Source organism: Lynx canadensis, chromosome A1, assembly GCF_007474595.2.
Source record: "Lynx canadensis isolate LIC74 chromosome A1, mLynCan4.pri.v2, whole genome shotgun sequence".
In the NCBI taxonomy this organism is placed as follows: Eukaryota; Metazoa; Chordata; class Mammalia; order Carnivora; family Felidae; genus Lynx; species Lynx canadensis.
Genome location: NC_044303.2, coordinates 231,438,655 through 231,462,623, shown reverse-complemented (window position 1 = coordinate 231,462,623; position 23,969 = coordinate 231,438,655). Strand labels below are relative to the sequence as shown.

The 23,969-nt window shown below is 44.0% G+C and overlaps 1 protein-coding gene across 1 annotated transcript in view; it reads right to left on the bottom strand.

Moving 5' to 3' along the window:
- The window catches only part of CTNND2 (catenin delta 2), a 946,486-nt gene that overhangs the window by 80,127 nt on the left and 842,390 nt on the right, over positions 1-23,969 (bottom strand).

Sequence of the window (23,969 nt, the reverse complement as noted above, 5' to 3'; positions counted from 1 at the left end):
AAGAGACTGAATATATGAACAGACAATGGCCAGGCCATGTACAAAAATAGAACTTGGATCTACAACCTGCAGCAGCCTGTCCAGGAAGCCGGCTCCTTATCTTCAGTAAACCCAAGAAGCCAGCCTGCTGGAAGTCAGACTTGCAGGGAGCCAGACTGCTATCCCTAGTGACATTCTAGGAAGCTGAACAATAACTTCTGTAACAATTGGCCCCAATGGCCAGTACCCGATTAATAACTAGCAGCACCCTTGACTTGGGGATCAACTCTGGACCAATCAGAGAAAGCCAAATACACACCCCTAACACATAGGATGCCCTAATTCTCATTGGTCCTCCCACTTCCCCATGCTAACCACCAATCAGGGCACATCTGAATCCTTCCATTTTCTCTACTCTGAAGCTTTCCTTTCTGCTGCCTGCCTTTGAGTCTCGGCCAAATACAAGTGAGCGATGGTGGCTTCTCTTGCTATAGGAAGCTCAAAATAGACAGCCTTTGCTTTTTCCATTTGCTTGCTCTTTGTTTATTTCCACGCCTTCCACTTCCCCCTGTCACCACCAGCATGGGAATGTGTGAATTCTTACATACATTGTCTGGATTGGCCGGTTACTTTCCTTCCCAAGGGTCCCAAGGAAGCTCTTTAATAAAAATGTTACCATCTCTAGGATACAGCACAATGTCTGCCCAGTGGCTAAGAGCACCGGTGGGCACCCATGAAGAGCAGAACATGCAGAGAGATAGAAAAGCTAATGGAAATTTAAGAGAATTCTGGATGAGGGGCAAGGACTCAGCCGTACTGCAGTTTGGCCAGAGCAACGAGCATGTGAAAAATGGAGGATTCCCTAGTTAATCTTACAAATATTGGGAGAGAGGGAAGATGAATCGACAAGAACCCAGACCGACAGGGGCTTTAACCACATGCTGAGCCACTTATTCAATCTGTGCATTCGGAACATCTTTTGGCATGCCTAATTCTAGTAGAAAGGAAGTGAGAGAGAGAAAAATATAGACATTTGACTCTAATAAATAAGCTTGGAGGATATATGAAAATGTTCTAATAACTGGAAAATCAGAATTGCTAAAGATTCTCTTTATGAGAACTGAGATGTTTCCCTGTTTTTTTTTTTAGAAACAGATTTATGGGCACCTGGGTGGATCAGCTGGTTGAGCGTTCAACTTCTGCTCAAGTCATGATCTCGTGGTTCATGAGTCCAAGCCCCACGTCAGGCTCTGCACTCTCAGCTGAGAGCCCACTTCGGACCCTCTGTCTCCCTCTGTCTTTATCCCTCCCTCGCTCATGCTCTCTCTCTCTCTCAAAAAGAAATAAACATTGAAGAAACAGATTTTTAAAGCTACAGATCCTGTAATGTCTCTTCTCTATGAATTTAAAGCTTAAATACCAACCGTTTGTTCATTCAACAGATATTGATTGATAGCCTGAGATTTTGTTGATCTTGGACTTCTTCAAAAGGCAAACAGGAATGACATGAGGAGACCATGTCCCTCCAAAAGGAAGAATAAACTTCAAAATAAATTTCACTTAAAAATACTCCATTTTCACTACTGTTTCTTCAGAACGTAAAGCTGTTAATTGACTAAGCAATGTCACTGCATTATGTTTATCTTCTGTGAACGCCAACAGCACCAAAGTGTGCACTGTTATCTGAAAAGTATATGGATATATGTGTGTGGTTTGAAATGGGCTGAAATGGGTCTCCAGCTGAATGGCCCACTCCCTGAGAACAGAGATCCCCTGTCATACTCGTCATGGCAATTTGAGAGACGGTAGTTGTGGGTCAAGAGGTGGGGACCCCGAAGCCTAATAAATGCTGTTAAAGTTAAATGCAAATGAATTTGGACCATCATAGCTTTGCATTACCCATGACTTTATTTGTTCCCAGCATCTGGCTGTCTATCCATTACGAAACAGAGCAATTCTCAAGACACAGGTCTCTTTTCAGGCCACGGAGAACTGAAATCCTCTCCGTCCAGCTCTTCCCTCACCGTCCCCACTTACACGTGGATTGGACAAGGAGGAGACAAGAGCAGCCTACTGTCTTCATTAACACCACTTAACTATCTCACTGTCCTCATGAACTGCACTTACCATTCATTCTAAGAAGTTCTTGTCCAGGTAAATAACTTGGTTGCTCAACACAAAGACTTGTGGAAAGAACCATCAAGTCTTCAACTGAAAGCATCAACAGAGGCCTTCTTGTCGCCACTCTGAATTCCTGGTTCTACCAGTCAGAGAATCTTGGCACCTTACCCCAAACTTTAGATTCTTAACAAGATCTGATGTCACCTTACCCCTCTAAGGCACTGGCAAAGCTCCACTGAGTGATGGCGCCTCTCACCATGGTGTGCAGGAAACTCAGCTTTGTTTTAGCAACAGGCTGTGTGGCTGATACCTGGGGAGCCAGCATTACACATGTTCGAGGACAACTTTTTCTATCCAGAAATACAAGTAGGTAAGGGCCTTTGAGGCAACAAGCCTTTTGTGCCCGCCATTCATGAGATATGCCAGAAAAATTACCGTGTAACACATAAGGTTTGTATATTTTAATTAAGGGGGACTTAGTTTTGTTCTGTGCCTACGCTGCCTTTTCCCTTGTGTCGATTTTTATCTTCTTATTTAGAATAAACAAGATTCACATAGGGCACCAGCTAGTTGAGCTTTAGATTTAATCAGCCTCTCTTAAAGATATGATTGCATGCAGGCAGTTTACTCAAAGTGTCAAAAGAAATCAGAGCAAGAAGAAGACGATAGACATGATTTGCTGTAAGCTTACCGCCAGGCCACCTGATCTGAGATGACTAATCAACTTGGTCTCATTTGAAGCTTAAACTAAAGGTGCTTTTCTTTCTTCCTTTCTAATAATTTCTTTCCAGGCTTTGACGGTTTTGTAAGTGGAGGCAAGCTTATCAGAGAAGTTCCAGAGTGAAAAAAAAAAAAAAAAAAAAAACACGAAAAACAAAAATTAAAAAAAAAAACAAAAAACAACATAAATGGTGCCATGAGTGAAACAGATGAATTTCAATGTCTGGAAGGAGAGGCTGAGCTCTTTGGTATAAAGCAAAGCATATTTAATACCAAAGAAAGAATTCAACTACACTGGATAATGCACTCAAATCCTTCCTCAGATTCCTCATCTCAAAGGATTTGCCTAAAAATGTACTTTTTACCTGAGATGTTTCATGGTTCACTGAAGACACCATAAGATGGCTCTTTTCTCGTGCGCCATTTAGACAGTGTGGCATTAATGATGTATCAAAGACAGACATGGTCACCTGGAAATACAGAGCCTCTTGACAAGTGTACAGGTACCAGGTCACGTATTCGATCTTCTATTTTGTGTTCACGTTTCTGGATTTGTTTCAAGCAAGCTTGTTTGGGCAATTAAAGCCTAGAGTTCTTGGCAGTTTCTTCCTCTTAAAATTAAGGAGTAACAGAGCCGTTCCCCCCCCCATATTTTTTTTTTTTTTAAATCAAAGTCTGCACACGTGTAGGAAAATATAATTATAGGTACTTGGGATGCCAGCTCCTTGTGTGATTCGCAGAGAGCTCATTATCGTCAACGCTTTCTCTCACTATTCCATAATTTACCAGGGGGGCTCCTTGGAATGATAGAGATATGATGCCCAGATCTAAAATCTTGGTGAAAGGAATATATTTCTTACGGGGAAAAATTAAGCGTCTGTGTAAACAAAGATTTGTGCTACAATAAAATGAAAAACGTGCTTTGGAAAAAAGGCCTCGTCACCGTAAGCCGTGTGATAACATCCCACTGCAAGTTTTTCTTCTCTTTCTCACAGAACAGAGGCCCTGAACAACCTTTCCTTGGGAGCCTGCACCGAACCAAGAGAAAGCAATGAAGGCGCATAACCACGTGAGTAACTACTTCGAGAACTACTTAGTGTTCCTAAGATTGAAGCGAGGCCCAGGCAGTGAGGGCCACCATGTTCCCAGCATTGTTCTAAGCCCTCCGTATGTCTTCATTTATTTGTCAGGACAGCCCGAAGAGGTCAACACTATTATTATCTCCATTCCAAACATGAAGAAACAAAGGCACAGGCACACAATCTGCCCGTGGGATTCAAGCTAGAAAATGTACACCACCACTCATCCCTGAGCCAGAAATAAAAGATAAGCACAGGAAAAAGACATCTTTTATTTTCTTTATTTATTAAACATTTTTTTTCAACGTTTATTCATTTTTTTGAGAGACAGAGACAGAGCATGACTGGGGGAGAGGGAGACACAGAATCTGAAGCAGGCTCCGGGCTGTCAGCACATAGCCGGACACGGGGCTAGAACCCACGAACTGTGAGATCGTGACCTGAGCTGAAGTCCGACGCTTAACCGACCGAACCACCCAGGTGCCCCGAAAAAGACGCCTTTTAAAAGGAATATCAGAGGTAACATGGGAGGGGGTAAGAGACATGCTTCTTATTACTTCCCTCGAGTGCCCACGAACCCCACCTCGTGACTGGGACCTCCCTGCGGCCGACCCTCAGCCCCCAACCCTGCAGCCTGTCCCAATCCTTGCCTCTCACTCCACACATCACCTCCAGCTTGTCCTCAAAAAATGCACTTGCCTTTTGCCTGGCACTGCTTTCACTGAAGCTTTAGAGAACCTTCTGTGTGAAAGTGGAAGGCTTGCTGGATGGTATGGTTAACATAATCTAACACTTTCTGGATGACTCATGGTTTCTGTTGAGGGCGTCATTTGCTTTTCTGCTTTACAATCATGTTCTTATGGAGGGCTGTTTGCCCCACACGAAGCTGTCCCAGACACTTCTCTGTTTACGTGAATAGGAAGAGACGTTACATTTTCATCCTCCAACATCGCCTGTTTGGTTCTAGATTCTTACGTTTAGTATACTCTCTAAGGTTAAACAGCAGACCGAGAGCCTCAACAGGCTTCCTCAGAACGATGCAAGGGCTCCGAGACAGCTATTTGCCTGGCCAAGGCCCAGCAGCGCGAAGGGTCCTATTTTCTACCTGTCGCGTGAATGCTAGCTTGAGGTCTGGCCAGACCTAAATCATTTCTTTTACACCATTTCTTTTACACCATGGACTGAGGAATGAAAAGTGTAAAAAGGTCTGGGAAAATGAGGTTAAGGACATTGGAACGGTAGCCATAAGTAAGGCTGAACAGATACTCCCGAGATCTTGAAGGGACCCAACAGAATGACATAAAGATTACTTTAAATTGGAGACATCTGAAATACGGTGGATATAGAAAGAAGCCTTTTCTGAGCTTCTCTTATCTGACTAAAGGCAGAGGTTTCTGAGAAGGAAGACGCCATAAATCCTCTTTCTGGGAAGCTTCCAGCCACGAAGGCGCCTGACTTTTAGCACTGGGATGAGGAATTGCATAAATAAACTTTATGGAAGCCACCGTACCCTCCATTTGTGTCCCCTAGAAGTCCTGTCCTCCTCCACTCTCCCCAAAAACCATAACTCCCAGCTGTTCAGTGACGTACTCAGAGTACTGAGTCTCCCACATGCGTGTGAAGAAACTTTTGTCTTTTCTCCTGTTAGCCTGTCTATTGTCAATGAACTCGCCACCACTCCTGCCTGCCCCCCCGTCCCCATCACTGTAGGGGCCTTAGTTGGCTGACAAAGGTTTCCTCTTGACCATCTGAAGCCAGAAGCTGGGCCTGCATGGCTCCAAGTAGCTGGCACTGGGTGGTTGTAGAGGTAAGCCGTGCTTGGTGGTCCCACAGCAGGTGGTCTTTGGCTTTAGGGAGAGAAACCACATGGAGGGAAGAGCAGAGGAGAAACCGGCCTGCTGCGGTTGGCCTCCACGGGAGCTTGTGGTGGACAGCGATGTGTGGCAGGAAGTGCACTGGGCGTGGGGGGTGGGGTGGGCCACAAGCCACGTGGCTAGACAGGCTTGCTCATGGCGGGATATCTGCGTGTGGTGCAGACAGGGGAGTCAACACGTAGCACCGCATCAGTTTGGGCAGGTTTCCTGGCTGCAGACAGAAGCAGGCTCTGTGGTCAGAGCCACACGGTGGTGGTGTGGGATCTTAGATGGCCACACCCAGAAGGACCAAGTTTCATGCTGGGACCCTGGGCAATGGAGGTGAGCCATGGGGGCCTCCCGCTACGTCTGAATTCAAATGAGATGTGTGAACGACGGCTTTCATTTCTGAGAACAAGACCGTCACATCTCAATACCATTAGTGAGTCTCCTTTCGAGAATGTGAATAAACACCTGTCACAGAATCACAGCCCCTAGCCTTGAATATGGCGATCACTCGGTTAATGTTCACAGAGCGAATTAGCTTAGGGTATTGCTAAGGAAATATTGACAAATGAGATCGAATAAATACATTTAAATACATCCAGGCAAAATTTTAGTTTTACTCCTATGTTAATGTATAATGCAACCTGGTACACTTCACCTAACCTATTTCAAAATGACATCATTTCCCCTCCAAATTGTGTGTGTATTTTATCACCGTCATCATCATCATCATTATTGTTATTATTTAAGTTTATTTATTTATTTTGAGAGAGAGAGCATGGGGGAGGGGCAGAGAGAGGGAGAGCAAGAATCCCGAGCAGGCGCCACAAATCAGCACAAAGCCCTATGCAGGGCTCAAACTCAAGAAGCATGACATCACGACCTGAGCTGAGGTTAAGAGTCAGACATTTAACTGGCTGAGCCACCCAGGTGCTCCTATTATTATTGCTTTTTAATATTTATTTATTTTTGAGAGAGAGAGAGAGAGAGGGAGAGAGAGCATAAGCAGGGGAAGGGCAGAGAGGAGAGGGGAGAGAAGATCCAAAGTGGGCTCCTCCCTGACAGCACAGAGCAGGATGCGGGGCTTCAACCCACAAACTGTGAGAACATGACCTCAGCTGAAGTCAGATGCTCAACTGACTGAGCCTCCCGGGCATCCCATGTGTGTGTATTTTAAATTCATGGGTTCATTGCACAACCTTAATGGTACTTGACTTGAGTCTTTTTAAGGTGCTAATACTCTCTGTAAATAATAATTCAGAGCTGAGTAAGAAGTAGCCCAGTAAGAGCGAAAAGGGCAGTGCATGTTCATAAGGAGAAATGGCTGACCTAGTAAGAATTAGCACAACACAACATACACGATGGTCAACCTCGACTGGGTATCGGCACTGCCTGTGGAGCAAGGAAAACACAGAGAAAGAAGTTCAGGCTCCATGCTGGAGACTCGGACCCAGGGGCTTTGAGGTCAGGTCAGGACATGTATCATTCTGAATTTTCTGAAGGTAATTTCGTGCTGAGAATTTTCCACTTAATCTCCACGTGTGGAATCCCTGCCTTGCGTTATATTGCTGTGACACAGGTCTATTTATATAACAATGCCTGTCTTTTAATCTGCATTCTAAAAAATTGTGTGCCACTGCCCACATTCTTCTTCCAGCTCATGCCTCTATGTATAGGGATAGCTGTTCCAAAGCTGACATCCTGGGCTACCAGAACCAAAAGGAGTCTTCACCGATGAAGCATCCAGAAAACTAGAGGAAGCAGGAAGCGTGCAGGGGGAATACTGATTGTTTAATGGGCTGGGTTGTATGGATCATCAACACTACGAACCTGGGTCTCGGTCGTGACTGAAAAACCATGAACAATCTGTTGGGAATATGAAGTCAGAACCACCACTATTTTCCAGTTCACATGAGTCACATACATCTCTAAAAACGTCTTGGGCCAAAAGTCACATTTGCTTGTAACAACTCTGGTCGCATACAAAGATCCAGTTACATAGGAGATTAAGAAAATCATTCACCCATAGCCAACCGAAATTCAAATACATGAAAAAAAGCATTCAAGTTATAAGAAAGAGTATCACAGAAACTGTCTGCACCCAATATCTGTATCTACACCTGTGTGTATCTATATCCACATACAGCAATAGAAATGAAATGGTAATTTTGTGGAGGCTTACCTACAATTGAAAAAGAAGAAGGAAGCAAACTATTTTTTCCTGCAAAATAAGGCGTGTTTGAGTACAAGGTGTCTCTAATGGTCCTCTATCAATTAGATTTGTATCTCCTGGAAACATTCGCCTCACCACAGGCTATTGTCACTTGTAAATGTTTGACAAAGTTTCCTGCCAAGACCTGCACACAGCTGAAAAATGGAAGATAAGTTGACTACCACAGCATTGTACGAGTGGTGTCAAGGGGACATAGCTACCCCTGCTGAATTTATAAACATACTAGCGGCATTTCAGTTATAATATATTCCTCAGAAAAATAGCTTACAGGCCCTCTGAAACAATTTCTGCCACAAGGAACCCCGAACAAGACAGAATGGCTGGGTATGCTGTCCTGTTCACAGGGATTCATCAATTCCCAGAAGCACTATAACAAGGGATGACTCCACACACACACAAATTACTAGAAAGATGAAAATGTCAGTAGTAAAATATGACCATGTGGAATAATGAGCCTTAGGAAATAAAAGTAAAACAAATAATACCCAATAAGAGAGTCTAGACCAGTGGATGGAAATCCAGAGTGCTCATCAGTCAGAACTGGTTGACCCTCTCCCCACCCCCACCCCGATATCTTTCCCTGGGGTAGATTAAAAGGCATGATTGCGTCCACTGTAGTATAGGAATAAACGGCTATTCACAGTGCTTCAACAAGTAACACAAACCTAAAAGTGCTTCACAATATGATCTACAGATAATTCTAAAATCATTTGAACATATGTGGTTTTATATTTTCCAGTTGCACTCATGCAAAGAAAGAACATTATCTCTTGTCTGCTTTATTCAAAGAGAAGAAAAAAGAAGAAAATTATGTAAGAAACCTATCTTTGGTTAATGAGCCAAGAAATGCTTGTCTACCTGTGGCTAGGCATTTTATTTTAAGATGAGGCTTCCTGTAGCTGTTTCTGTATTTAGAGAATTAAAATAATTGGACCATGACTTTAAACATATTTTTTTTTTCACTGATGATGCACCAATTAATGTTACCAGTCCTGAGCTTCAAACATGTATTTCCAACTCCCTATGAGGCATCTCCCTCTCATGTCTAAGAGACATTTCAAACTTTCAGTCCAAAACCAAACTCCTAATTCTACCAGCTGATCTCTGTCCTTTTCCTATTTATTATTATTCCTATTTTGTGCTCCATCCATCAACAATCCCTACTGGCTCTGCCTTGAAAATTCTTTTCCTACCCCTCTGCTATGCTCTGGTGCAGTACGGGAGGATCTCCTTTCCAGACTAGCCAGGCCAAACCTTCACTGGCCTTCCTGAGTTCCTACAGTCTAGTCTCCAACCAGCAGCCAGAGAGGGCTCTAAGTAATGCAAATCCCACCGCGTGATCCCTCGCCAAAACCTTCAGAGTCTTCATCCAGGCTTAGAGGGATTTCTCACTCACCATCCTCTCTGACCTTTCCTGTCTCATTTACCGGTTGCAACAACATTGACCTTACCATTGTTTCTACCGTATTCCAAGCTCCCCTCCTGCACCAGGGTTTTTGCTGTTGCTGGTCCTTTTGCCCAGAAAGCTCTTTCTCCAAATGGCTTAATGGCTGGCTTTTGTCCATCACGCAGGAGCAGGAGTTGCTCAGATGTGACCCCCTGGTAGGGACCATCCTGACTACCACATTCAACATTCTCCTTCTTACCTCACGCTCCAATCCCTTGGACTAGTTTATTCACATTGCAGAGCAGAAAATAAATACCGTTAGCTTCTTTTTGAAACTGTTTCCACCCCTAGACCACAAGAGCCATGAAGCAGGAACTTTGATGGTCTACTGCGATTGGCACATAGTAGGCATTCAAGAAGGCATTCCTTCATTGGTCGAATGAATACGGAGATAAATTAATTCTACACTTGGAAGTCAATACACAAGGAGAAAATTATGCTAACCTCTTGAAATACCCAGCTATTTCTTATTTCAATATCTTGGAAACTGTATTAAACAATCACATTAGCTTTTTATGGTATGGGAACTGAATTGTGAAGCTTCCGGTCTGAAAGCTGGACTTCTTTACATTCATTAGTCCCCAGGAAGTTTTAAATACTCTACTCATTGTCCCAATAATGATACTTTATATGTAGATAAGAAATTATGGTCTAGCATAAAATCTGTACTGTAGTCTTAATTAGCTTCAAATGCAATCCTTAAATCTTGGCTGGTGTTTCTCAGCACACAGTTGGCTGCTCTTCTCGATGTGGTAAGCTCTCTCTGGGGACTTTGGCTCCAAACTGGCCCGTGTAGAAATGGCTTGTGGAAACACAGCTCACCCAACACGAAGCGCATCCTTCTAACAGCAGCCCTTGGTCATGCGAGAACAATGTGAGGGTCAGGGCTAGAGTTCCGTCAGGGGCACTGGTCTCCAAACTGGGCCCCCATGTGCCCTGTGGTTTCATGAAGAGTTTTCAAGGGGATGCATCATTTGGAGTTTTCAGGGAACTCATTTTCAGCTCCCTGGCTTCCTTATGCCCTCTCACAAGACCAATCTGCTTGAAAGCACACCCATGCACACGTGCATAGCCTCCTTTCTCTCAATGAACAAAACTAAGTCTAGTTCCTCCCTCTGCCAGAATGGCCAACATTTCCGGAGTCCAAATCAAGGGTCTCAGCAAAGTGTCAGTGTCTGAGTTGAGAAGGAAACAAGAATAATGATGGGCAGTTCGTCTTTTTTCCAATTCCTTACTGTCTCCAACATTAAAGGAGAACCTAATCAAGTTGTCATTTGATAGATGATTAAAAACAGGGGCACCTGGGTACCTCAGTCAGCTAAGTGTCTGACTCTTGATTTTTGGCTCAGTCATGATCTCACAGTTTGTGAGTCAGAGCCCCACACTGGGCCCTCTGCCGTCGGTGCAGAGCCTGCTTTGGATCCTGTCTTCTCTCTCTCTGCCCCTCCCCTGCTCACGTGTGCTCTCTCCCTCAAAAATAAATAAACATTAAAAACTACTGATGATGGATCCCGATGAGATTTTTGAAATATATAATATCTTCTATTCCCTCTGCCTTATATATGAATGATGTTTCTCAGTATTTAAATCTATAAAGAATTGAGAAATGATTGATACTGAACCCTGTTCATTCAAGAAATAAGTAATATTCATTTTTGATTCTATGAATTGATTGGGATAAAAGGGCTCATTCATCTAAGGAATAAATTTCCAATACAATTTTACTTGTTATATTTAAAATTTTTAATCAAGATTTATTTGATTATTTATTTTGATCAATTGTACCCTGCTACTAACTAGAATAATAACTTAATCCATGTGGCAATTTTAATTTAAAAACGAATACCATAAAAATATAAACAAAACACTTTTTAATATGTGTACGTCTTGTTTGCTGAAAGAACGATCAGTGAGACTTTTAAGCATAAAATACATCAATCAGGGTAAAATTGTTAAGGAACGTGGAATGGTCACATGTTTAAAGAGTAAAGGAATTATGTACAAGTTCTAACATTAATGAGAAACCTGCTCATATATTATTAAAAAGGATAATGCTGGACATTAAACTACTATGGTTATCAGATTTCTCAGCTTTATTTATTTATTTATTTATTTATTTTTCAACGTTTATTTATTTTTGGGACAGCGAGAGACAGAGCATGAACGGGGGAGGGGCAGAGAGAGAGGGAGACACAGAATCGGAAACAGGCTCCAGTCTCTGAGCCATCAGCCCAGAGCCTGACGCGGGGCTCGAACTCACGGACCGTGAGATCGTGACCTGGCTGAAGTCGGACGCTTAACCGACTGCGCCACCCAGGCGCCCCTTCTCAGCTTTATTTAAAAGAGGGATGTGTCTTATTTCATTCTTCAAAAAAATTTTTTTTAATGTTTATTCATTATTTGAGAGAGACAGAGATTCAGAACATGAGTGGGGGAGGGGAAGAGAGAGAGAGGGAGAGACAGAATCCAAAGCAGGCTTCAGGCTCTGAGCTGTCAGCACAGAGCCCGACGTGGGGCTCGAACCCATGGACCACGAAATCTTGACCTGAGCCCAAGTGAGATGCTTAACTGACTGAGCCACCCGGGTGCCCCGGATGTGTAAATTTCATTTTTTTTTAATATCACACAGAAAGCCATATCCTTGGCCACACTTTAAATTTAAAAGTGTGAGAGGGGTAAAACAGTTGTCCAAATGCCTTCTAGAAAGTTCACAAGCAAAAATAAATTAACAGACCTCTGGCTCTTACTAATTACTAGCAATGATTCAAAGTCCTTGATTCTATCAACAAAGTGACAGAGACCCTCTCCAGGCCCTGTGTGGTCAACACTCCTGTTAAGGAGATTACCAGGAATTTGCAAATATCTTTTCCCATTCCACCAGTTGCCTTTTAGTTTTGTTGATTGTTTCCTTTGCTATGCAGAAGCTTTTTATCTTGACAAGGTCCTAATAATTCATTTTTGCTTTTATTTGCCTTGCCTCCCGAGACATGTCAAGTAAGAACTGGGTGCTGCTGGTCAGAGTGGCTAAAATGAACAACTCAGGAAACAACAGATGTTGGCGAGGATGTGGATCGAGCGGAACCCTATTGCAATGTTGCTGGAAATGCAAACTGGTGCAGGCCTTCTGGAAAACTGTGTAGAGGTTCCTCCAAAAATTAAAAATAGAACCACCCTATGACCCAGCAATTGCACTACTAGGTATTTATCCAAAGGATACAAAATGCTGATTTGAAGGGGCACATGCACCCCGTTGGTTACAGCAGCACTATCAACAGCCAAATTGTGGAAAGAGACCAAATGCCCATCAACTGATGAACAGATTAAGAAGATGTGATGTATGTATACATACAATGGAATACTACTCAGTGATGAACAAGAATGAAATCTTGCCATTTGCAACAACGTGGATGGAACTGGAGGGTATTATGCTAAGCAAAATTAGTCAGAGAAAGACAGACACCATATGATTTCACTCATATGTGGAATTTGAGATACTTCACAGATGAACATAGGGGAAGGGGAGGAAAAATAAGATAAAAACAAAGAGAGAGGCAAACCATAAGAGACTCTTAAGTACACACAACAAACTGAGGGTTAATGGGGGTGGGGAACATGGGGATGGGCACTGAGGAGGACACTTGTTGGGATGAACACTGGGTGTTATATGTAAGTGATGAACCATGGGACTCTACTCCGGAAGCCAGACTACATTGTATGTTAACTAGCTTGAGAATTAAAAAAAAGAGAGAGAGAGAGAGAGAGACTACAAGGCAGGGTGGGGAACAAGGTCAGTAGGAATAGGAAACAATAAAATGACTTAAGAACTTCAGGGGCACTATAATAAGAAATACAGTCTTTTATACTTCAAGAAAATTAAATGAATAAATAAATACAAAAAGTGGACAGCTTTTGCAGAAAAAAAAGTCTTAAATTTTCCTTCCTCAATTCAATAACAAAAAACATGTCCTTTACTCTCCTAATGAAATCAACGACTGACAGATGTCCCCAGCAGCCTTGTAATGGTTTCCTTTGGGCCATGATAATTAGGCTTGAGAGAATGAAGATGAATTTTTGATTTTTATAATTCTTTAAATTTCTAACTTTAAGAGTTAAATAAAATCCCACATACTCTTTGCTAAAAAGAGAGAGAGAGACAGAGAAGGAGAGAATGAAAAAGAGAGAGAGGACAGAAAGGGAGACAGGGAGGGAGACAGAGAGGAAGGGAGAGAAAGAGGGCTGGGCAGAGAGAGAGGGGGAGAGGGAGAGAGAGAGAACTTCAGGGAATATCAGGGAAAAGAGAAATATCAGGGAATGGAGTCCTTCCTCAGGCCTTTATTGGAAGCCTAAGAAGGGAGGTCTCCTCTCATTCCCTTTCCATCGTCCACGCAAAGATACCAACTAGCTTCAGCCCAGTGATGAGGCTAATCTTATGTGTGTATTTGGACCCTCCCCAAGTAAAGAATCTGCCAGGTCTCTGAAATGAAACAAACAAAAAAACAACTGAGCAAAATTGTAATCTGTGAAAGGCCCTGAGCCTGGAGATTTCCAAAAAACATAGAGGCTGGCTGCCACCATCCCTGGGCAGAGGGCTACAGAAACATGAGAAGAGACGGTGTGACAGGAAGCATGGAAGTCACTGGAAGATGTGCCTCCACGATGGGAGGTCCAGTCCACACACCTGTCTGTCCTTCCTTCCCCACTGTCCCCCTCTCATTAGCAGGAGATTCCTGGAACATTACTCGTTCTTATCTGCTCTCCCAGAGGATAAGAAAGACTGCACCTGACTGGATCCCCGCCCCAGGCCTGGACCCACCTGGCTTTGTCTGTTCTGGGAGTTAAAATCCCTTACCGAAGCAACACAGAAATGCAGCATTTGTTTCAAGAAGTTCGGCAGAATATTTAGAGAAAAATAATGGATTCATCAAATTTATAGTGAAGGCTGGACGCATTTCAACCCCCTCGTTCCTTGTTAGACTAACTGATTTGTTAGTCCAATTAGACTGACATTCAAGGGGGTTGCCTTTTGTATGTGCCACTTTCGATTTGCCCCACGCTTTAGGGAGCAGACGGGTACAGGTTACTTGTCATCAGTATTGTCTCTTGTCTGCAGTTCCTTCTGTCTCCCCGGCACTGCTCTCCAGGTACGGCTCCCATTCCACACCCCCCAAACCTCCACTCCATCCCCGCCTATAGCTCAACAGGCTCACCTGGGGTAGCCTTTGGAGTCAGTGGGAAACGGAACAAGGCAGGATTGCTGAGATGCTGCCTTAAGCCAACGTGGGAAGATGGCAAAGTCTGAGTCAGCCAGCCCGTCCCTTCCCGAGTGCGCCTAGTTACTGCCGACGCAGTTGCGTTTCTACATAGGAGCTCCCTCACCCATTTAAGATGGATTTTGTTGCAGACTGTACTTAGTTACTGAATGCTTGGAATTCCTCGTCTGTTGCTCATAGATCGTCAATGTCCAACTGGCTCGTACGGTCACATGCTTAGCATTTAAAACGTTGATCCAGGGGAGGCCCCCCTACTTTGTAATTCAACTGTTTTCAGCTAGTTCTAGCCCTTTGCCTAATGGAAACTAGGAAATTCTTCATTTTCCCCTATAATGACGCTTTAGAAACAACACCCTTTTTCCTCATCAACAAATATCCTTGCCAGTTTCATTGTCTACCCTACCTCTTCTCTCCCAGCCTGGACCAACAGCGAGAGTTGGTGACAATGGAATATGATTCCAATGTTGCTCCTTTGGGTAAGTGAGGTGTCACAGAAGGGGATGAGGCACACACTATGATGTTGAGTATCAGGTCCATTGAGGAATGTCCAGTGAGGTCGATGGAATTGCTCCTTGGGTCTCGCCACTGCCCGCCATTCCTCAGTTTGGTACATTAGCAGCCCGCCAAAAAAGCAAGGTCAAAAGTCTGATCCTCAGAGGAATGCATAACTTCTCCCCGTAGCTGATGCAGCCTCCATACCCAACCGCAGAGAGCCCCGCGAGCAACATACACTGCTCGTCACGGGTGGGGGAGGGGACCAGATGGAGGGGCATCTGAGGAATCCTGTCACAACAGATTCAAAAGCAACTTGAAGCACACGCTGCCTGGCATCGCCTCTGCATATCAAGGAGAACACATTTTAAAAATCATTCAGGCATAAGGTATAAGGTGGCAGCCAAGAAGAGTATGTTTGGGAAGAGGTAAGTAGCTTTAGTTCAAGAAAAATGGTTCTCCAAAAGGTAAGATTAACACTCCAGCATTTTTTAGTGTTTATTTATTTTGAGAGAGAGCTTGTGAGCCAGGGGAGGGGTAAAGAGAGAGGGAGAGAGAGAATCTCTGTTGTCAGCACAGAGCCCGATGCAGGGCTGGAACCCACAAACCATGAGATCATGACTGAGCCGAAACCAAGAACTGGATGCTTAACTGACTGAGCCGCCCATGTGCCCCCCCCACTCTAGCATTTTTGAAGGATGGTTTTGAGGCAGGATTACATCTCAAAGTATTAATTTGTAAATTTTCTATTTAGATTTCTTTTCCTTTGCTTGCTAACAGATACCCTGAAGGCCTTTCTTCACCCCCACACCTAGGCGGACACAATCTCGAAGAAGCTATGGGCCCATGCAGGGAAGATTTGGATGCTGCTTGAAGGATCAGGGTTTTGGGTTCCAAACATTAGCTAAGACTGGGGCTGCGGGTGGGCTCTGCTGGGGAGAACAGTACTTTCAAATCTCCCAGCGAACCACGCTGGACACATGCAGGCTTCCTGGGTGGTGGGGGAGCTCAGACACCCTGAGTGAGCAAGGGTGATGTCAACGGCAAAACCCGGCCCCTGTCAGAAGATGTGAGACATTCCCCGTGGTCTTCTAAGTACTGACCTCCATAGTCAGTGTTACACTTGTGTGTGATATATTCAACAAGCTCCTTACACTCGTCCTCTTGATTAAATTTGTCTTTCAGCATAAACAGCTTTATTAAGCGGAAAGGTAAAGTGAGAATGTGCCTTGCCACGCCAAAGAAGCTCATGACATGTTCATCAGTGTTCTGAAGAACTGTACTAACACAAGGGAGTAATAACACCCACATGACATTCCTATGCTTCTGGTCTAGATATCAGTATCATTAGTGGTGATATGACCTGAAATGAGCTATTTCAAAGTCATTATTCATTACATACAATACCGTAAAGAAAAAGTTTGGAACAGAATAATTTCTGGAGGAAAAATCTTGTGTTCCAATCAAAGAAATGGAATGGTCTTACCGAAAAACGCTTAGGGTTAGACTCGTCGTTATGAATTATTTCAAAATTGAAAGAAGACAGCTTTGCAGGAGATCAGCAGGCTGGTTTTATTTACGACGGGTCTTCAAGAACGTTCTCGGCCTTGGCCATATATTACAATCCCCCGGGGAGCCTCAAAATAAGTGCTAATACCTGAGCATCTCTTGGGGGTGGGTTCAGGCGATTCCAATGTACAACTGAGATTATGAATCGTGTCCTGACAAAGTGCTTCTCGTCTGCTTTGGTTTGCATAATAAGAATAAGGCATGGAGTTCTATTTTGGGGGACGTAGGGGCGGTGGTATGCTCAGGGTGAGGAAGGAGGGTGAGGGCAGGCAGCTCTCCATTGTCAAAGATGCTGTGGTGTAGGTTAAAACTCCAAACCAATTTTGAATAATTAGGAAAAGCTACACAGGGCAATGGGAATTGGGTTTATGAAAGCACAAATGTATGACTTCAACCTGTTACTCAAATACCACGTGCCAACACGGCCCCGTTTGGCAGGTGCCAGCAGGTCGTTCATATCGTGGAGGCTACGAGGAGCCCTTAGCCGGAGTACTGCCCAGAGTTCAGGGTGAAGAGTGAGGTGGGGGTGCATCACAGGAAGGTGGAGGGGGCGAAGTGCCCCAGGCAGGGAGCTCCGTGCACACTGGACCCGCCATGCCACACGTGAGACACAACGGCGAACGACACAGGAATGACACACAGAATTCAAGAAATTCCCTGAAGTACAAGGAAAGCATCGTGATGCGTCTGCAGGGATAAAGAAAAGGAAGAAAAAGACTCCTAGTTTCTATCCATTTCTATCACTGGAAACAGTAAGGCAAGTAAAAGACCAGGGTTTGGGTTAGTATTTGAGGACGAAAGAGATGAGGATTTGAATGCCCAACGTTTTGGGCACCAGGGAGAGTGACACGGTGACGATGTCTCGTACAGGGTGTGAAGGTGGGAGGTCCGTCTTGGGCAGAACTTCCATATTGCTACCTCAGCATGGCACACACAGAAACCAGAACACCTGCAATGTGTCAGGGTAAGAGCTCCGTGGGACGACAGCTATACCTCGTCGGAGGTCACGGATCCGGGTGGGTGGGCAGACTCAGGTGCTACCCGGACCGTGATGCGGAGGGCATCACAACCCCAGCACACTTGTCACCCATCCATGGTGCACCCTAGTGGGAACGCTGGTCCAGAGGAGCAAGTTGAAGCCTTGCTCACTACAGTATTCCCCGTGGTCCCAGGACAGTGGCCCCTCTGTGACCATCTGCTGGTGAGAGAAGCCTGTGGGTTGTCTCTCACATACCCGCTGTATTCTGACCTTGTAAGAAAAACAAGACCACTCCTAAAATGGACCAGACTCTCACGCAGAGGCTAGGGATCAGTTTCTGGAGCTAATTAATATTCAGTTAAAACCTTTAACCCCACCACTGTCCATTTCATGGCTACAATTTTCCTTTCGGATGAGGAAATGAAACTGTTCAAGTCTCAAAGTGAAGACCATGGGGATTTTTTAAAAAATCTTTTGATCTATCTTGCACATTGAATGCCACCTCATGTTGGTGTCGGAATACTCGTGACTCCTAATTAAAAGCAACACATTGCACATTACTATATGCCTGCACCAGCCTGGCTGGTACCGTGTCAAGTTCAGCTGCCTATATTCACTAATAAGGATGATAAAATTTGGCTCAAAGGATATTATGTGCTTTAGGAAACAAGTCACTTGTCCTTTATCGTTCCTCTCCAAAGCCGTTTATTTTACCCGACATTGTTCAAAGACACTATGAGGCACAAAACTGAATAGGGAAATTTCATTTGAAATTTGAAAAAAAAAACCTTGATTTCTTTTTCTGCTGCTTCATTATTGGGCTAAATGGATGATGGGCATTAAACGGGGCACTTGTTGGGAGGAGCACTGGAGGCTACATGTAAGCGATAAGTCACCAAATTCTACTCCTGAAACCAATACTACACCATATGTTAACTAACTTGAATTTAAATTAAAAAAAAAAAAAAAAAGAAACGAAAAAAATCTGGACCAAAAGAAAAACAAAGTACCTCACCTTTTAAAAAAGAAATACATTTGGGGGAAAAGGCTAGGCTTTTTTTGCTAGACAGTAAATGAACTTTCATGAACTTTCTTAGTTAGAAGAGAAGAAATCTCTGAATTTCACCTAAGTTTCTTGAAACAACTCAGAATATTTTACTGAATCACGGCTGGGAATGATTCTTTGCTTCCTCTCTCCTCGGAAGCAAGTATCTCTTTGATTCTAGTCTGATAGGCTGAATGGATGAACTCTGTCTTCTCAAGCTTGCTTCTTCTCAAGGAGCAAACTCTGCTCTTTGTGCTTATGCTATTTCACACACCAGCATCGCAGGTCCTGGCCGCAGGCTGCACCTCCATCGGCCATCTGCCTCCTGGGTCCCCAGCCTCTCTTGCCTGAGGCTCCCTGTGTCCTTCCTCCTGGGATGGCTACCCCATCTCTACACCGTCTGCCTTCTCCTCTTGTATTGCCTCAGATGTCCTCCAGGGCAGAACCACTGACTGGTACACTCAAAGTATGGTACCAGCCTACACACTGTGTTTTAAAACCAGAACCCCCCAGTAATGGCTGTCCTTGCCTGCTCTATAATTCCTCAAATCCGGCACAATAAATACAACGAAACATAAGCCTGGATGCTAAAACGATATTCGTCTTTAAACTCTTCAGCTATTTTCTAATCCACTATTTTTAGTATCAGAGAGTAAAAATATCAATTCTTTCCACAGGATCAAAAAACTCTTTTTTGAAGCAGGCAAGGGGGAAAGATGGTAGTCTATGTGTACAAGGAATACAACTTAAAAACACGACTCTGCTAAAACCTTCTTTTCTATTTTTAGATTCTCAAGATTCGGGGTTGTCAAGAGATCTGTTTCATTTCTCACGTATTCTCTTCTTAAAATCAGTTTCTCCTGAAACTGTTAGGCTAGGCATAACATGAATATCTAACTAGTCAGGGTAAAGTTAGGTGGGGTTTTTTCCCTCTTTTCTTCGAGGTCTTTAAGTAGAGGTTTTGAAATTTGGATCAACCACAAATTTCAGTCAGTTTTGCCTTTTCCCCACATGGAGTATTTCCAAGGGGTGAATCATTAAGTCTTGTTTAATAAAATAATTATTGGCTCTTCGATTTATTTACAACTCCCCTTCTAAGCAATTCTTATCTGCCAGGCGCAGACACCAAAATTCCCCAACAGGTGTCCAAAGTTAATTAACGAAGATTCTATGGCTCCACTGGAAAGGAGGGCAGCATTCACGAGATTATGCTCTTGGGTTTGGGGGCTCTAACACAGGCACCTAATCTGAAGATACCAAGTTTTGGCCAAAGCACACAGCTTTCCTGCTGCCTAGAATTTGGCTTTGTGAAATCAAGTTATTAAAGAGCCGGCAAAGAGTGCTCCAATAAATCACCTTGTCTGGGAAACCAGGCTTCCTTTTAAAATACTAATTGAAATTGCATGTGTTTTAATTAAAACAACATCTGCCAGGGTCTGAAGAAACATGTTTGAAAAGCAGAGAAGGTAGGTCTCTAAAACGTCCTCAAACCTACTCAACAAAGTGAAGCGCACACATTTCCAGGGATGAAAATAACGCACGTCCTTCCGGTTGCATGGCGGTCTCTAGAGCTTCTTGGTCTTTTCCTAGGCACAGGTGGGATCACCCAGGGTCAAGAACACGGGTAAAGAAGGCGCCCTCAGTGCTGTGCAATGACTGACCTGTGAGAGCGCTGCCCTCCGCAATGGGATGCCCATATCCCAGAATGTTCTGCCATATGCAAGCCATGTACATGAGATGAGAAAATAAAACACACACAGGCACATGCACACATGCATACACACACACACACACACACACACACACACACACACACACACACAAACTGACCCTGCAGTTTTAGAGCTCTCTGTTCTCTAGTTTTGTCCTGTGGGTACCAAGTGATATTCTCAGTAACACAGGATGATGACCAAGATGTGTTTCAATCCTGAGCCAAAGAATTTCGATAAACTTTGACTAATGACCTCCTGAGGAATATGTGGAATGCTTCTTGGAGATGGAGACCCTGATTTAGGTGTCTCTTTGTTCCCCTGAGCATGTGCTCATGATTCAAGAAATGAATAAAAATGCATCCCGAAGTTTGGTACTGCCAGCTCTGTAATTCCACGGATGCACATCTCAAAAAATTCAGCTGTGAGATCACTAAATGAAAGGAAATGTTTACAAAGCTATGCAGCATTCAGGACAGTACAGACACAACCAAGACTCCCACCCCCCGCCCCGCCCCTACAGTTTTCCAAAAGAAAATACACTTCTCCCTAGGTAAAAATGTGGCATGTAAGAGGTCATTTTATTGACAGAATTCACTAACTTTTCTTTCATTCAGTCTCTATTTCCACTTAAATGAAACTTTTTATGTTGTTCTTTAAATATGACCAGCAACCGCTGTCTATAAACAGCCTACGGTGGTCAGATAAAATCTTTCACCCGAATATTTCAACATTGTGGCAAGAAAGAAAAAAGATAGGAAGGGAATGCCTCCAGGCCCTTGACCCCCCGCTTCCTGCAATGACTGAAAAGGATGATCTGAAAACCCCCAAAAGGGAAGAGAAACAACAATGGATTTACTGCTTAAAGAATAATTAACCCCTAGACAAGAAATCACCCTTATTTTGTTCTTGATTTCACTAGTGTTAGAAAGCACGTGATGTCCACCACTAGGAACATCTGGAGATTTGGGGCTCCCTTCTCATCCATCTCTCCTGGGGGTTACCTGTGTTTGGAGCCGGCAGACTCCTTTGAGAAATGGTCCCTTCCCGACCCCAGAGAGAATCAAATTTTGTCTGTGCTCCTTGGAGCTTGGAACTGATCGAGAACGTATTGCTTAGACAGAGGCTCAGCTAGCTGATGAAGTGGGTAGAAGGTTAGTTGAATTAGAAGAATGGATCTTGTAATATGAATGTGCAGGGCCACCAGTCAAAGGAACATTCTTATAGATCATCCCAGATGTGGTGCCCCAACCATCCAAATGATAATAGAGGGAAACAGCTGTGCAAACCAGAGAGGATGAGGTGAAGGGCCGAGGCAAACTAGGGAAGAGCCAGGTTCACGAGGCAGCGGAAGGAGGGATGAAGAGGACCGGGAGGATGCTTCCGGATCCCTGCCCCGGCTCGCCTGCCGGGGAAAGTGTGACAAGAAGCCACTGCCTGGGAAGCCAAGGGAGGGTGCCCTGCCAGCTTTGCCAACACTACCCGCAGGGGTGGAGACAGTCTGCCAACACGATCTTCTAGCAGTGATCAAGGACACACGGAAGACGTTACTATTTCCCACCCAATCATAAGCCTCTTCCAAGGAGGCAGCAGGATGAGTCTGAGTTTGACAAGAGTGCTGGATTTCAGGGAGCAGCTAAGCTGTCTCTCTTCCTATTCCCGAAAGCTGTGGGAAGAAGCTGAAACAGACATCTCCCCCACCCCTTCCTCTCTCTCTTTGGGATTCCCCAAACATTCTCCAGATCATTCTTCAGAATACATACCAGTGTGTTTCACCCCTCAGTGCCTTATTTCAGCACATATGTACTGAGTGCCTGTTATGGGCAGAGCGAAGTGCTGGGCACTGTAGGACGTGGAAATAAACGTGGTACCCGATCCCTGCTCATCATCTCACTGGGGGATGATTCAGGGCATCTACTCACGGAAACCTACCAGATACTGCGAACGTAAAACTGCACGAGGAAATCTAAGAAATCAGGTAGGTGCTGCCCCCCTGCGCTCTGAATTCAAAGAGTGGCCTTCACTGGGAAGGTCACCCCGAGCTGAGCTTTGAATGGCGAGCGGGAAGTCTGTAGGTGCGTAAGCGGGAATAATGATACACAAACTGGTATGGCTGAAGAGTTCGTGAAAAAGCCATTAGAAATAAGAGGCAGCGGGGCGCCCGGGCGGCTCAGTCGGTTAAGCCTCCGACTTCGGCTCAGGTCATGATCTCGCGGCTCAGGAGTTCGAGCCCCGCGTCGGGCTCTGTGCTGACAGCTCGGAGCCTGGAGCCTGTTTCGGATTCTGTGTCTCCCTCTCTCTCTCTGACCCTCCCCCGTTCATCCTCTGTCTCTCTCGGTCTCAAAAGTAAATAAACGTCAAAAAAAAAATTAAAAAAAAAAAGAAATAAGAGGCAGTTTGCATGGGCACGGCCTTGTATGGGACACCAAGACATTCACAGACGAGACAATCTTGCCTGTCGGAAAACTTACTTGCAGTGTCCATGTTATACTAAGTAATGGTTTTGATGCGGTCTTGATTTTCTGTGCTGTCTGCAAATGTAGCAAAACAGAACAGCACATAGGATGAAATTACTCTCTTTGGGATTATTTTCCATGGATGGATAGCACTGGCTTAATGACCAATGTTTGCCAGGTGACAGATAGCTCTCTTGTCTAGTGTTTATGTATGCTTAAAAATTTTTTTTTTTTAATTTTTTTGAGTTTCGTTTGTTTGTTGGCAGAGAAGGTAGGGATTTGGCTAAAATAAATATTGGCCATCTTTATCAGGACCTGACAACGTGCTGAAATGGATGGCATTTTGTTATATTTGTTAAAGGGACACAATATTGTTTGCTCTTTTCACTGAAGGTAACTATTACCATTCTTTAAAAAAAAAACACAAACCCTTTCTAAATGATGAAATAACACTTCACTCAGAAGGATAATTACCATTTTTGGAAGGCGGCCAAGAAATGTATGCGTGTCTACTAATTTGGACTACTGCCCCATCACATCATTCAGAAGGACATAAAGGTCTATCTATAGACAGAGAGAGCTAAGTAGATATACCTAATGCCCAGTGTCAGAGACAGACTCAGAATCACGAAAACCCAAAAACGGGAAGAGGCCATTCCTTTTAGACGATCCTCATTAGAGCTGAGGGGGTAGGAGGACCATCGTCCAATAGTTTGTTGGGTGTTTTCCCAGAAATGGGAGTCCCCGAAGGCGAAGCATTCCTCAACTGAAATGTGGTAGCAGCTCCTCCCCCCCACTCTAACTAAAAGAACCATCTACAAAGAGCTAAACTGAAACCCCAGAACCAGCAATGGGAAAAACAGTGTTTCTTCGGGAATTCTGAACATCTGCATACATCTAGTAAGTTTTAGGAGGAAAATGAACTAGATTTTTAAAATGATTTTCTTTATTAATATAAAATGTTTTTCTTTAAAGTTTAATTTGCGTACTTAAGGTTTTGCTGATTTGGGG